The sequence below is a fragment of the Triticum urartu genome, chromosome 3A, assembly GCF_056163025.1.
Source record: "Triticum urartu cultivar PI428250 chromosome 3A, HENAU_Tu73, whole genome shotgun sequence".
Taxonomy (NCBI): domain Eukaryota; kingdom Viridiplantae; phylum Streptophyta; class Magnoliopsida; order Poales; family Poaceae; genus Triticum; species Triticum urartu.
In genome coordinates this window covers 40506211-40519104 of record NC_141875.1, presented here as the reverse complement: position 1 = coordinate 40519104, position 12894 = coordinate 40506211, and positions in this window count along the sequence as shown.

Below are 12894 nucleotides of genomic sequence, written 5' to 3'. Positions count from 1 at the left end.
TAGATCGACAACGGAAGCGTTAACTTGGTTGATGTAGTCGTACGTTTTCACGGCCCGACCGATCAAGCACCGAAATTACGGCACCTCCGAGTTCTAGCACACGTTCAGCTCGATGACGATCCCCGGACTCCGATCCAGCAAAGTGTCGGGGAAGAGTTCCGCCAGCACGACGGCGTGGTGACGATCTTGATGTACTACTGTCGCAGGGCTTCGCCTAAGCACCGCTACAATATTATCGAGGACTATGGTGGAAGGGGGCACCGCACACGGCTAAGAATATGATCACGTGGATCAACTTGTGTTCATGGGGTGCCCCTTGCCTCAGTATATAAAGGATGGAGGAGGAGGAGGCCGGCCAAGGCAATTGGTGCGGCCAGGATGTGGAGTCCTACTAGGACTCCAAGTCCTAGTAGGAGTCCACCAAGAGGGGAGGAAGGGAGAAGGAAGTAGAGGAGAAGGAAAGGTGGCCGGCCCCCTTTTCCCTAGTCCAATTCGGACCAGAGGGGAGGGGGGGCGCAGCAGTCCCTTGGCCCTTTCTCCTTTTCCCACTAAAGCCCATCAAGGCCCATTGCTTCTCCCGTAACTACCCGGTACTCCGAAAAATACCCGAATCACTCGGAACCTTTCCGATGTCCGAATATAGTCGTCCAATATATCGATCTTTACGTCTCGACCATTTCGAGACTCCTCGTCATGTCCCCGATCTCATCCGGGACTCCGAACTCCTTCGGTACATCAAAACTCATAAACTCATAATATAACTGTCATCGAAACCTTAAGCGTGCGGACCCTACGGGTTCGAGAACAATGTAGACATGACCGAGACACGTCTCCGGTCAATAACCAATAGCGGGACCTGGATGCCCATATTGGCTCCTACATATTCTACGAAGATCTTTATTGGTCAGACCGCATAACAACATACGTTGTTCCCTTTGTCATCGGTATGTTACTTGCCCGAGATTCGATCGTCGGTATCTCAATACCTAGTTCAATCTCATTACCGGCAAGTCTCTTTACTCGTTCCGTTATACATCATCTCACAACTAACTCATTAGTTGCAATGCTTGCAAGGCTTATGTGATGTGTATTACCGAGAGGGCCCAGAGATACCTCTCCGACAATCGGAGTGACAAATCCTAATCTCGAAATACGCCAACCCAACATGTACCTTTGGAGACACCTGTAGAGCACCTTTATAATCACCCATTTACGTTGTGACGTTTGGTAGCACACAAAGTGTTCCTCCGGCAAACGGGAGCTGCATAATCTCATAGTCATAGGAACATGTATAAGTCATGAAGAAAGCAATAGCAACATACTAAACGATCGGGTGCTAAGCTAATGGAATGGGTCATGTCAATCAGATCATTCACCTAATGATGTGATCCCGTTAATCAAATAACAACTCTTTGTTCATGGTTAGGAAACATAACCATCTTTGATTAACGAGCTAGTCAAGTAGAGGCATACTAGTGACACTCTGTTTGTCTATGTATTCACACATGTATTATGTTTCCGGTTAATACAATTCTAGCATGAATAATAAACATTTATCATGATAGAAGGAAATAAATAATAACTTTATTATTGCCTCTAGGGCATATTTCCTTCAGGGAGCTGGTGAAGATAAAGAGGAACCAGACGATGTGCCCAATGATGCTGCCACGGGTGAAGCTGCTGAAGATCAAGAGGAACCAGACGATGTGCCCGATGATGATGATCTCCGCCGGGTCATTGTCGATGCAAGGACGCAATGCATTAGTCAAAAGGAGAAGCTGAAGTTCGATCGCATGTTAGAGGATCACAAAAAAGGGTTATACCCCAATTGCGAAGATGGCAACACAAAGCTCGGTACCATACTGGAATTGCTGCAGTGGAAGGCAGAGTATGCTGTGGCTGACAAAGGATTTGAGAAGCTACTGAAAATATTGAAGAAGAAGCTTCCAAAGGATAACGAATTGCCCGACAGTACATACGCAGCAAAGAAGGTCGTATGCCCTCTAGGATTGGAGGTGGAGAAGATACATGCATGCCCTAATGACTGCATCCTCTACCGCGGTGCATACAAGGATCTGAACGCATGCCCGGTATGCGGTGCGTTGCGGTATAAGATCAGACGAGATGACCCTGGTGATGTTGACGGCGAGCCCCTCAGGAAGAGGGTTCCTGCGAAGGTGATGTGGTATGCTCCTATAATACCACGGTTGAAACGTCTGTTCAGAAACGAAGAGCATGCCAAGTTGATGCGATGGCACAGTGAGAACCGAAAGAAAGATGGGAAGTTGAGAGCACCCGCTGATGGGTCGCAGTGGAGAAAAATCGAGAGAAAGTACTGGGATGAGTTTGCAAAGGACCCAAGGAATGTATGGTTTGCTTTAAGCGCGGATGGCATTAATCCTTTCGGGGAGCAGAGCAGCAATCACAGCACCTGGCCTGTGACTCTATGTATGTATAACCTTCCTCCTTGGATGTGCATGAAGCGGAAGTTCATTATGATGCCAGTTCTCATCCAAGGCCCTAAGCAACCCGGCAACGAAATTGATGTGTACCTAAGGCCATTAGTTGAAGAACTTTTACAGCTGTGGAATGGAAACGGTGTACGTACGTGGGATGAGCACAGACAGGAGGAATTTAACCTTAAGGCGTTGCTGTTCGTGACCATCAACGATTGACCCGCTCTCAGTAACCTTTTAGGACAGACAAACAAAGGATACCACGCATGCACGCACTGTTTAGATGACATTGAAAGTATATACCTGGACAAATGCAGGAAGAATGTGTACCTGGGCCATCGTCGATTTCTTCCGACCAACCATCAATGTCGAAAGAAAGGCAAGCATTTCAAAGGCGAGGCAGATCACCGGAAGAAGCCCGCCATGCGCACCAGTGATCACGTGCTTGCTATGGTCAATGATTTACACTACGTAATCTTTGGAAAGGGTCCCGGTGGACTAGCTATTCCGAATGACGCTGAGGGACACGCACCCATGTGGAAGAAGAAATCTATATTTTGGGACCTACCCTACTGGAAAGACCTAGAGGTCCGCTCCTCAATCGACGTGATGCACGTGACGAAGAACCTTTGCGTGAACCTGCTAGGCTTCTTGGGCGTGTATGGGAAGACAAAAGATACACCTGAGGCACGAGAGGACCTGCAACGTTTGCACGAAAAAGACGGCATGCCTCCGAAGCAGTATAAAGGTCCTGCCAGCTACGCTCTTACGAAAGAAGAGAAAGAAATCTTCTTTGAATGCCTGCTCAGTATGAAGGTCACGACTGGCTTCTCGTTGAATATAAAGGGAATAATAAATATGCCAGAGAAAAAGTTTCAGAACCTAAAGTCTCATGACTGCCACGTGATTATGACGCAACTGCTTCCGGTTGCATTAAGGGGGCTTCTACCGGAAAACGTCCGATTAGCCATTGTGAAGCTATGTGCATTCCTCAATGCAATCTCTCAGAAGGTGATCGATCCAGAAATCATACCAAGGCTAAGGAGTGATGTGGCGCAATGTCTTGTCAGTTTCGAGCTGGTGTTCCCACCATCCTTCTTCAATATCATGACGCACGTCCTAGTTCATCTAGTCGACGAGATTGTCATCCTGGGGCCCGTATTTCTACACAATATGTTCCCCTTTGAGAGGTTCATGGGAGTCCTAAAGAAATATGTCCATAACCGCGCTAGGCCAGAAGGAAGCATCTCCATGGGCCATCAAACAGAGGATGTTATCGGGTTTTGTGTTGACTTCATTCCTGGCCTTAACAAGATAGGTCTCCCTAAATCGCGGTATGAGGGGAGACTGACTGGAAAAGGCACTCTTGGAAGAGACTCAATAATATGCAGGGACGGATATTCTTGGTCTCAAGCACACTACACAGTTCTACAGAACTCTACCTTGGTGACCCCGTATGTCGATGAACACAAGAACAGTCTGCGCTCCAAACACCCGGAGCAGTGCGACGACTGGATTACATGTGAACACATCAGGACTTTCAGCAGTTGGTTGGGAACACGTCTAAGAGGTGACAACACTGTTTGTGATGAGTTGTACTTGTTGTCAAGGGGACCATCTTTGACTGTATTGACTTACAAAGGATACGAGATAAATGGGAATACATTTTACACGATCGCCCAAGATCAAAAGAGCACCAACCAAAATAGCGGTGTCCGCTTTGATGCAGCAACCGAGAGCGGAAAGGACACATATTATGGTTACATAGTGGACATATGGGAACTTGACTACGGACCTGATTTTAAGGTCCCTTTGTTTAAGTGCAAATGGGTCAATCTGTTAGGCGGCGGGGTACAGGTAGACCCACAGTACGGAATGACAACAGTGGATTTGAAAAATCTTGGGTACACTGACGAACCGTTCGTCCTAGCCAATGATGTGGCACAGGTTATCTATGTGAAGGACATGTCTACCAAACCGAGAAAAAGAAAAGATAAGGAAGCGAATACATCATACGATGAGCCAAAGTGCCACATAGTTCTTTCAGGAAAAAGGGACATCCTGGGAGTGGACGGCAAGACAGACATGTCTGAAGATTATGAAAAGTTTCATGAAATTCCTCCCTTCAATGTCAAGGCTGACCCAAGCATCCTGATAAACAATGAAGATTATCCATGGTTACGGCGCAATAAGCAAATGACACAAGCGAAGAAAAAGTGAAGACTTTCTCCCGCAACTATTATGATGATACCATGCCAAATTTGTAACAGACGAACATGCTACCATTGTCCGTTTTGTACATGCACATGCTATGTGGGTGAAATTATGATACCATCCCAACTTTCAACTTTTTCAGAGTTCATTTGAAATGCTTTCATGTCTTATGGTTCGAAACTTTGATACTTCGAAAGTGATTGTCCATTTTGTACACGAAGTGCATCAAGTTTTTGTCGTAACCCTCTCTACTTTTTGGAACATGCTATGTGGGTGAAATGATGATACCATGCCAACTTTCAACCTTTTCAGAGTTCATTTTGAAATGCTTTCCAATTTTAGAGTCATTTAGCTCAAAGAATGAATTAATAGCAAACAGAATGAACTACAAAACTTTTATGAAAATAAAAACAATCAATTAAAATATTATGTTATGATCAACTAAAATAAAACTATAATATTCTTCAATAGCAAAAAGAATATAATTTTTGTGACCTAAAATCAAACTATAAGTATTTAATTGTAAGTATAAATAAAAAATAAATAGCAAAGAAGAAAAAAAAATTCTATTTTATAGTAAAGTTATTCATAAACTAGTGATTCACACAAATTTTTAAAAATTCAAATTTAAACTATTCAAAATTTAAAACTAATGGCACTAACAGAAAGTTTATAATTTTTGTGACCTAAAATCAAAAAGAAATCACTAAAAAACTATAAGTATTTAGTTGTAAGTATAAATAAAAAATAAATAAAAATAAATTCTATTTTTATAGTAAAGTTATTCATAAACTAGTGATTCACACAATTTTTAAAAATTCAAATTTAAACTATTCAAAATTTAAAACTAATGGCACTAACAGAAAGTTCATAATTTTTGTGACCTAAAAGCAAAAAGAAATCACTAAAAAACTGTAAGTATTTAGTTGTAAGTAGAAATAAAATATAAATAGAAAAAAAATTCTATTTTTATAGAAATAAAAAATAAATAGAAAAAAAAATTCTATTTTTATAGTAAAAATTCTATTTTTAAAAATTCAAATTTAAACTATTCAAAATTTAAAACTAATGGCACTAACAGAAAGTTTATAATTTTTGTGACCTAAAAGCAAAAAGAAATCACGAAAAAACTGTAAGTATTTAGTTGTAAGTAGAAATAAAAAAATAAAAAACCAAAAAAATGTAGAAATAAAAAAGAAAAAAGAAAAAAAAATGCCTCCTACTGGGCCTCCACGGCCTGAATACGACTAGAAACCCTACATGGGCCAGGATTCAGGCCCGCAAAAGGCCCAATAGGCCCACAGGCAGTAGCAAGTTTAGGCCCGAAAGACTGCATTAGAGAGGAGCTCGAATGGGGAGGCACACCAGCGCTTATAAACCAGTGCCGGCGCCCTTCAGCTAGCGATGTGGGACTAAACTTTTGGGCGCGGGGCAGCACAAGGCCATTGGTCCCGGTTGGTGGCACCAACCGGGACTAAAGGGGGCATTGGTCACGGTTCGTGGCACCAACCATGACCATTGCCCCCCTTTACTCCGGTTGGTGCCACCAACCGGGACCAATGGCCTTCGCTTCCCGCCCTTTCGGCTGCTGAAAATTGGCCTTTGGTCCCGATTCGTCGCACCAACCGGGACTAAAGGGAGCATTAGTCCCGGGTCGTAGCACTAACCAGGACCATTGCTCTGGCTATATAAGCCAACACTTGTGAAATTTTGGCCAACCGCCTCCCATTCGCCCCGACGCCCCCAGGCCGTTCGTCGTCGTCGTCGCCGCCCCGAGCCCGCCGTCGCCCCGCGCCGTCGCCCCGCGCCCGCCGCCGTCGCCCCGCCCCGCCGTCGCCCCGCCCCGAGCCCGCCGTAGCCCCGCCCGCCGTCGCCCCGCCCCGGCCCGCCGTCGCCCTGCCCCGCGCCGTCGCCCCGAGCCGGTCGTCGCCCCGCGCCCGCCGCCGTCGCCCTGCCCCGTCGCCGCCCCGAGCCCGCCGCCGTCGCCCCGCCCCGTCGCCGCCCCGATCCCGTCGCCGCCCCGCCCCGTCGTCGCCCCGCGCCGGCGCCGGCCCTTTAGGTTGATGATGTTGATGATATGATGATATGATGATGTTTTTTTTCTGTTGATGATATGATGATGTTTTTTTTTCTGTTGATGATATGATGATGTTTTTTTTTTCATATATGCATTTTTTCATATATGTATTAATTTTTTAAGTTGTTGGTAGATATCGATTTTAGGTTAGTGCATTTTATCACTGATTTTAGGTTAGTTGAGCCTCTTTAGTGCATTTTATGTTTGTTGCATTTTAGGTTAGTGCATTTTATGTTAGTGGAGAGGAAAAAGTAAAATAAGGAAAAGGAAAATAAGTAGAGAAAGAAGGAGAAGAAGAAGGAGAAGACGAGGAGAGGAAGAAAAGGAAAATTCTATTTTTTCTTCTTCTCCTCTATTCCTTTCTTCTTCTCCTCTTTTTTTTCTTCTTTTTTTTCTTCGATCTTCTCCCCCTCCCGATAGGAAAGTTTTATATAGAAAGTTACAATTTTAGAAAAGTTTTATATATGCAAAAATTACAATTTTAGAAAAAGAAGGATAGGAAAGAAGAAAATAAGAAGAGGAAAGAAAGAAGAAGAGGAGAGGAAAAGAAGAGGGTCGTTAAGGGGTCAAGGGTCGAGGGTTTCAGGGTCGAGGGTTCGAGGGTCGAGGGTTCCAGCAGGGTCGTCTAGGGGTCGAGGGTTCCAGGGTCGTCGAGGGTTCGAGGGGTCGAGGGTCGCTGAGGGGTCGAGAGAGGTTTCCTAGTGTCAAAGTATTGAAGAAATCCATGCCTTCATCATTAGCCGGAAGTAACCAGGGCATGTTGGTACGAAGTTCTGCAAAGTTGTTCTGGAATGGAGTCCCGGATAGAATAATCCGCCTTTTGGTACGAATTCAGCAAAGGCCTTCCAAATAGCGATATTCGGAAGGCTCTTGCTGAACTTTGTACCAAAAAGCGAATTATCCTATCCGGGACTCCGTTCCAGAACAGCTTTGAAGAGCTTCGTACCGTCATGCACATGTTACTTTCGCCTAATGATGAAGACATGGTTTTGTTGAATCCTTTGACACTAGGCAACCTCCCGACCCCTCGGCGATCCTCTCGAACATGAGAGGAAGAAGAGGGTCGTCTAGGGGTCGAGGGTTCCAGGGTCGTCGAGGGTTCGAGGGGTCGAGGATCGCCGAGGGGTCGAGAGAGGTTTCCTAGTGTCAAAGTATTGAAGAAATCCATGCCTTCATCATTAGGCGGAAGTAACCAGGGCATGTTGGTACGAAGTTCTGCAAAGTTGTTCTGGAATGGAGTCCCGGATAGAATAATCCGCCTTTTGGTACGAATTCAGCAAAGGCCTTCCAAATAGCGATATTCGGAAGGCTCTTGCTGAACTTTGTATCAAAAAGCGAATTATCCTATCTGGGACTCCGTTCCAGAACAACTTTGAAGAGCTTCGTACCATCATGCACATGTTACTTTCGCCTAATGATGAAGACATGGTTTTGTTGAATCCTTTGACACTAGGCAACCTCCCGACCCCTCGGCGATCCTCTCGAACATGAGAGGAAGAAGAGGGTCGTCTAGGGGTCGAGGGTTCGAGGGTTCTTCTCCTCTATTCTTTCTTCTCCTCTTTTTTTTTCTTCTTCTTCCTCTTTTTTTATCGGGAACGAGGGTCGTCGAGGGACATAGATGTAGTGTCATCGTTGTCGATATATACCCCCTCCCGATAACTTACTATGATTAGGTAGCTAGTTCTACGTTTGGCACTAATATATCCATCTGTCATGTTTGAATAATAATTGCCATGTTGTAAATATTTGTAGAAACTATGGACACCGCCCTAGACGAAGCAACAAAAGAAGCGTTGTTGAGGGACATAATCGCAGAAGGAAGTGATGCCATCTCGTTATTTCTCAACGAAACCGATGGTCTGGAAGGAGAGGGTGAACAAGCTGGCTACGGTGACCTAATGCCGGTGCAAGAAGAAGAACATGAGGACGGCTCCGGTGACCCAATGCCGGTGCAAGAAGGAGACCGTGATGATGACTCCGGTGACCGAACCGAGTCCGGCCAGGTATATATATTAGTTAAGCCTATGCTGACTAGCTGATTGATGCATTCATTGTTTTGGTATGTACACATATTAATTAAGTCTTTGTTCTTTTTTCTAGCCCTCCGGATCGAGCACAACTTCGGTAAAGAGACGAGGCCCGAAGAAAAAGTTGAGCTCGGATGAAAAGTTTGAGATCATAGCAATCGCGCCCGACGGCCAACCTATTGAACCCCTCTGGACTAAGAGCGCATTTGTTGCTCAGTGCGGGGCTCTGGTTAGGGACAAGATCCCGATAAGCATCTAGCAATGGTTTAAGCCGGCTACAGAAGACCCTGAGGTCTCTTATGTCAATGATATGCAGAAAAATGATCTTTGGACTGAGCTGAAGTCAAATTTCACCCTACCTCCTGAGGATAATCCAGAGAACCCAGTTAAAGAGAAATTAATCAAGTCTTTTGCTCTGAAGAGGATGGCAGAACTATTCAGGAGGTGGAAGAAAGAGCTGAATAAGTTTGTCGAAAATAATGAGACACCAGAATTTAAGGGCAGATATGAGAAGATCAGAGATCACCGGCCCACATTTGTGGCCCACAAGACATCGGAAAAGAGTCAGAAGATGTCGGCGACAAACAAGCAAAATGCTGCGAAGAAGAAGCTTCACCATCGCACGGGGTCAGGTGGCTACCTCGTAGCCCGGCCTAAGTGGTCCAAGACTGAGAATGATCTGGTTCATAAAGGGATCGAACCAGAGACAATTAACTGGCCAGACCGTTGCCGGACTTGGTTCTTCGGGGCTGGCGGAACCCTGGACCTTGTAACAGGGAAGTGCATTTGGACGAACGATCAAATGGACATACCAGTCAGTAAGCTTAAGCAGTATATCGAAGCAGCGCAGGAAGGGACGTTCTTTCCAGACAGAGAGAACGACGAGCTCACAATGGCCCTCGGGAATCCTGAGCACCCTGGACGGACACGAGGCACGCCAGGCTCCATTCCGTGGAAGGTTGGGTTTCCGGACGCAGGCGGTTACAAATCCCATGAGAGGAGGAAAAAAGTGCAGCAGACCCAAATGCAGGCGCTGCAAGCAAGGGTAGACGCGATAGAGGAACGAGAAGCAAATCGCAGCAAACGTACTGCCGAAGCCTCCCCCGTAGCTACCCCGCCATCTCAGCGCAGAAGCAGCGTGGCTTCCACCGAGCTGCTTCAGCCGGAGCATGCCTTGACGGCTCCTGCCAGCTATCCCGTGGATGCTATAATGGAGTCTCAAAATTGCCACCTTATGACGCAATGGATGAATTTGAAGGTCAGGGCGGCTGTTGGCTCTGTTTATCCTACTGAACCCGACGCAACTTTTCACTGCCGGCCGATTCCAGAAGGATATGCTAGGGTGATGGTGGATGAGATAATGGAGGGATTTGAGGACCTCCAGCTTGACCACCCTACCGGTGAAGGGGAGACTCGGCTGGGGTCTGCTCTGAAGACTCCATGCCTATGGCGGAAGGAGCTCATCAACCTTCCGAACTGGACGCCACCGCCTCCTCCTCCTCCTCCGGCGAGTCAGGGCACTCCGCCTCCACCGCCTCCTCCTCCGGCGAGTGACGATCAGGGCCCTCGGCCGGCTCCTTCTCCGGCGCGTGGCGGCACTCCGCCTCCTTCTCCACCTGCGCCGACGCGCCCGAGCAGCCAGCCTCCTCCTTCTCCGCCTCGTCAGCAAGGGCGGAAGAGACCTGCCGCCGCTCCAGCTGCTCCGGCGCGTCGTAGTCCTTCTCCTCCGCCTCTTAAGAAAGTAAAGAAGACAACCGCTACGTCTGCTCGGTCGGCGTCTAGCAGTACAACCAGAGGCGGGAGGACATACAGATTCGGTCCTTCTCTGAAGACTTCAGAGAAGTTACCATATGAGAGGACCCTGGAGGAGAACGCCGAGATCGCGCGAGAAGAAGTGAGGAACTTCTTTGAAGGGGTGAAAGCAAAGAAACATCCACTCCGGAGGAGAAGGTAGATCGGGTGAAAGTGAAGCGCACTCTGGCTGCCCTGACAAAACCACCGAAGTCTGATCCGCCGAAAGGAAACTATGACCGCATTATTGGAAAGGAATTTTCCGAAGCGGAGCGGTCGGGAAGTACTGTCAGTGATCAAAGGCTGAAAGAATGACGAGCTGGGAAACAAATTGCCCAGCTCGGCGAACAAGCGAAGCAATCGTGCCCCCCGCTCAAGGTGCCTAGCCACAACGTCGCTAATGATCCGAGGATGGTGCCCGGTTATAGCAATCTTGCAGATTACCTGCCCGACGAAGTACATTATGAACCCATGGACGTGCAGATACAAAGATACGAGTACGGGAAGCCTCTCGTCAAAGATGAAAGATCTCTATCAACGATGATGCGAAGATTGCATGATTGGTACTTGAAAATCTGCAGAGACTCTGGGGGGAGGAGTACTTTGTATGTGAAAGTTAAAAAGGAGCATGACCTCGTTGGAATTGATCTGTTGCCTGTTCCATTTGAGGAGTTCTATCAGTTTTTCAATCAATTGGCCCTCGATAAAACAACGGTCGCCTGCTACTGTCTGTAAGTAGTACTACTTCTGTCATTAAGTTTCTCTATATAGCTTAGCTCTTTCATTGCATGTATTTATAATCATCCTCACTATATTATGCAGATTGAAGATCGCCGAATTGAAGAAAAGACAAGTCGGTGATATTGGGTTCATTAACACATATCTCATAGATGCAACTGAGGTTAAACTTCATGCCGCAGCTACCGAGGCCAACTTGCTACGATCGTTCGTAATAAATCAAAACAAAGATATAATACTCTTTCCTTACAACTTCAGGTGAGTGTTACTGTCTTGTGCGTATTCGGTTTCCCTTATATATTAGTCAAGGTTATAGTAATGTAATTGATGAGTTATGCATGTGTGTGCAGTTTCCACTATATTCTCCTAGAGATTAAGCTTGAGCAGGGAGTAGTAACCGTCTTAGACTCTAAACGAAAAGATCCCCAGGACTATGCAAACATGACTCAAATACTCCAGAAGTAAGTTAAATCGATCATTATCCACCATATCAGCAACTTTGTTCATTTCCTGATATCAAGTAATTGTTTTCTTTGTCCGGCAGGGTTTGGAGAAAATTCACCAAAACAGTTCTGGGACTGCCGAAGGAGCTGGAATTTAGACACCCGAAAGTAAGTACTATAGTAGCATGTTCCGCGCATCTCCTAGTGATTCAAGCGCTAGTTTCATCAATACCATTTAGCATTCTTACTTATCAGTTTGATTGACCTCTATTTCTTGTAAAGTGGTTGTGGCAGGAACAAGGGAATGATTTCTGTGGATACTACATCTGCGAGTCCATCCGCCACACGACCTGTGAGCGGGGCGGGTACTCTAACGAACAATATGAAGTACGTAAATAACAACATTCACAATTTTATTTTATTACCATCATTTGTGTTGAGTTTTATTCATTCATATATATATATATATGTATTGACCCCCTTCTTCAAATTAGATGTTTCGGAAGCGGGATGAACTCCTAGCACCAGCTCGCATGCGAGCAATTCAAGAGGAATTGGCGGCATTCTTTCTTGACCACGTGATCCCTGAAGACGGAGAATTCTATGTGGACCCTGAGTCCGTATGATTATATTTGTAAGAGATAATTATTGTATATATGTAGCCGGTAGTGTCATATAGATATACGAGAACTTGTTGTTCGACCAATCTCTCGGAGAAGGAGAGGTGGTCGATATCACTTCTCTCTGTATGCATATATGTTCATGACGATCTTCTGTTTCCTTCGTTTGCTTACTAGCTAGCCAGCGTGTCTAGTCCTCTCTATACGTATGTATAGTACGTAGCGTCGACCAAGCACGGACATAAGAGAGGACACTTCTCTCTATTAATTATAGCTAGCTAACACAATATATGAAACACCTAAATTAACCCCCCAAAACCCCCAACCCCCCCCCCCCCCCTTTAAAAAAAACAAAACTCCAGCCACAGAAATGCTGACGCGTGGATGCCTATTGGTCCCGGTTGGTGCCACCAACCGGGACCAAAGGGTCTCCTGACTGGGCTCTGCGCACTGCCCACGTGGAGGGCCTTTAGTCCCGGTTCTGGATTGAACCGAGACTAAAGGGGGGAGGTATTAGTACCGACACTT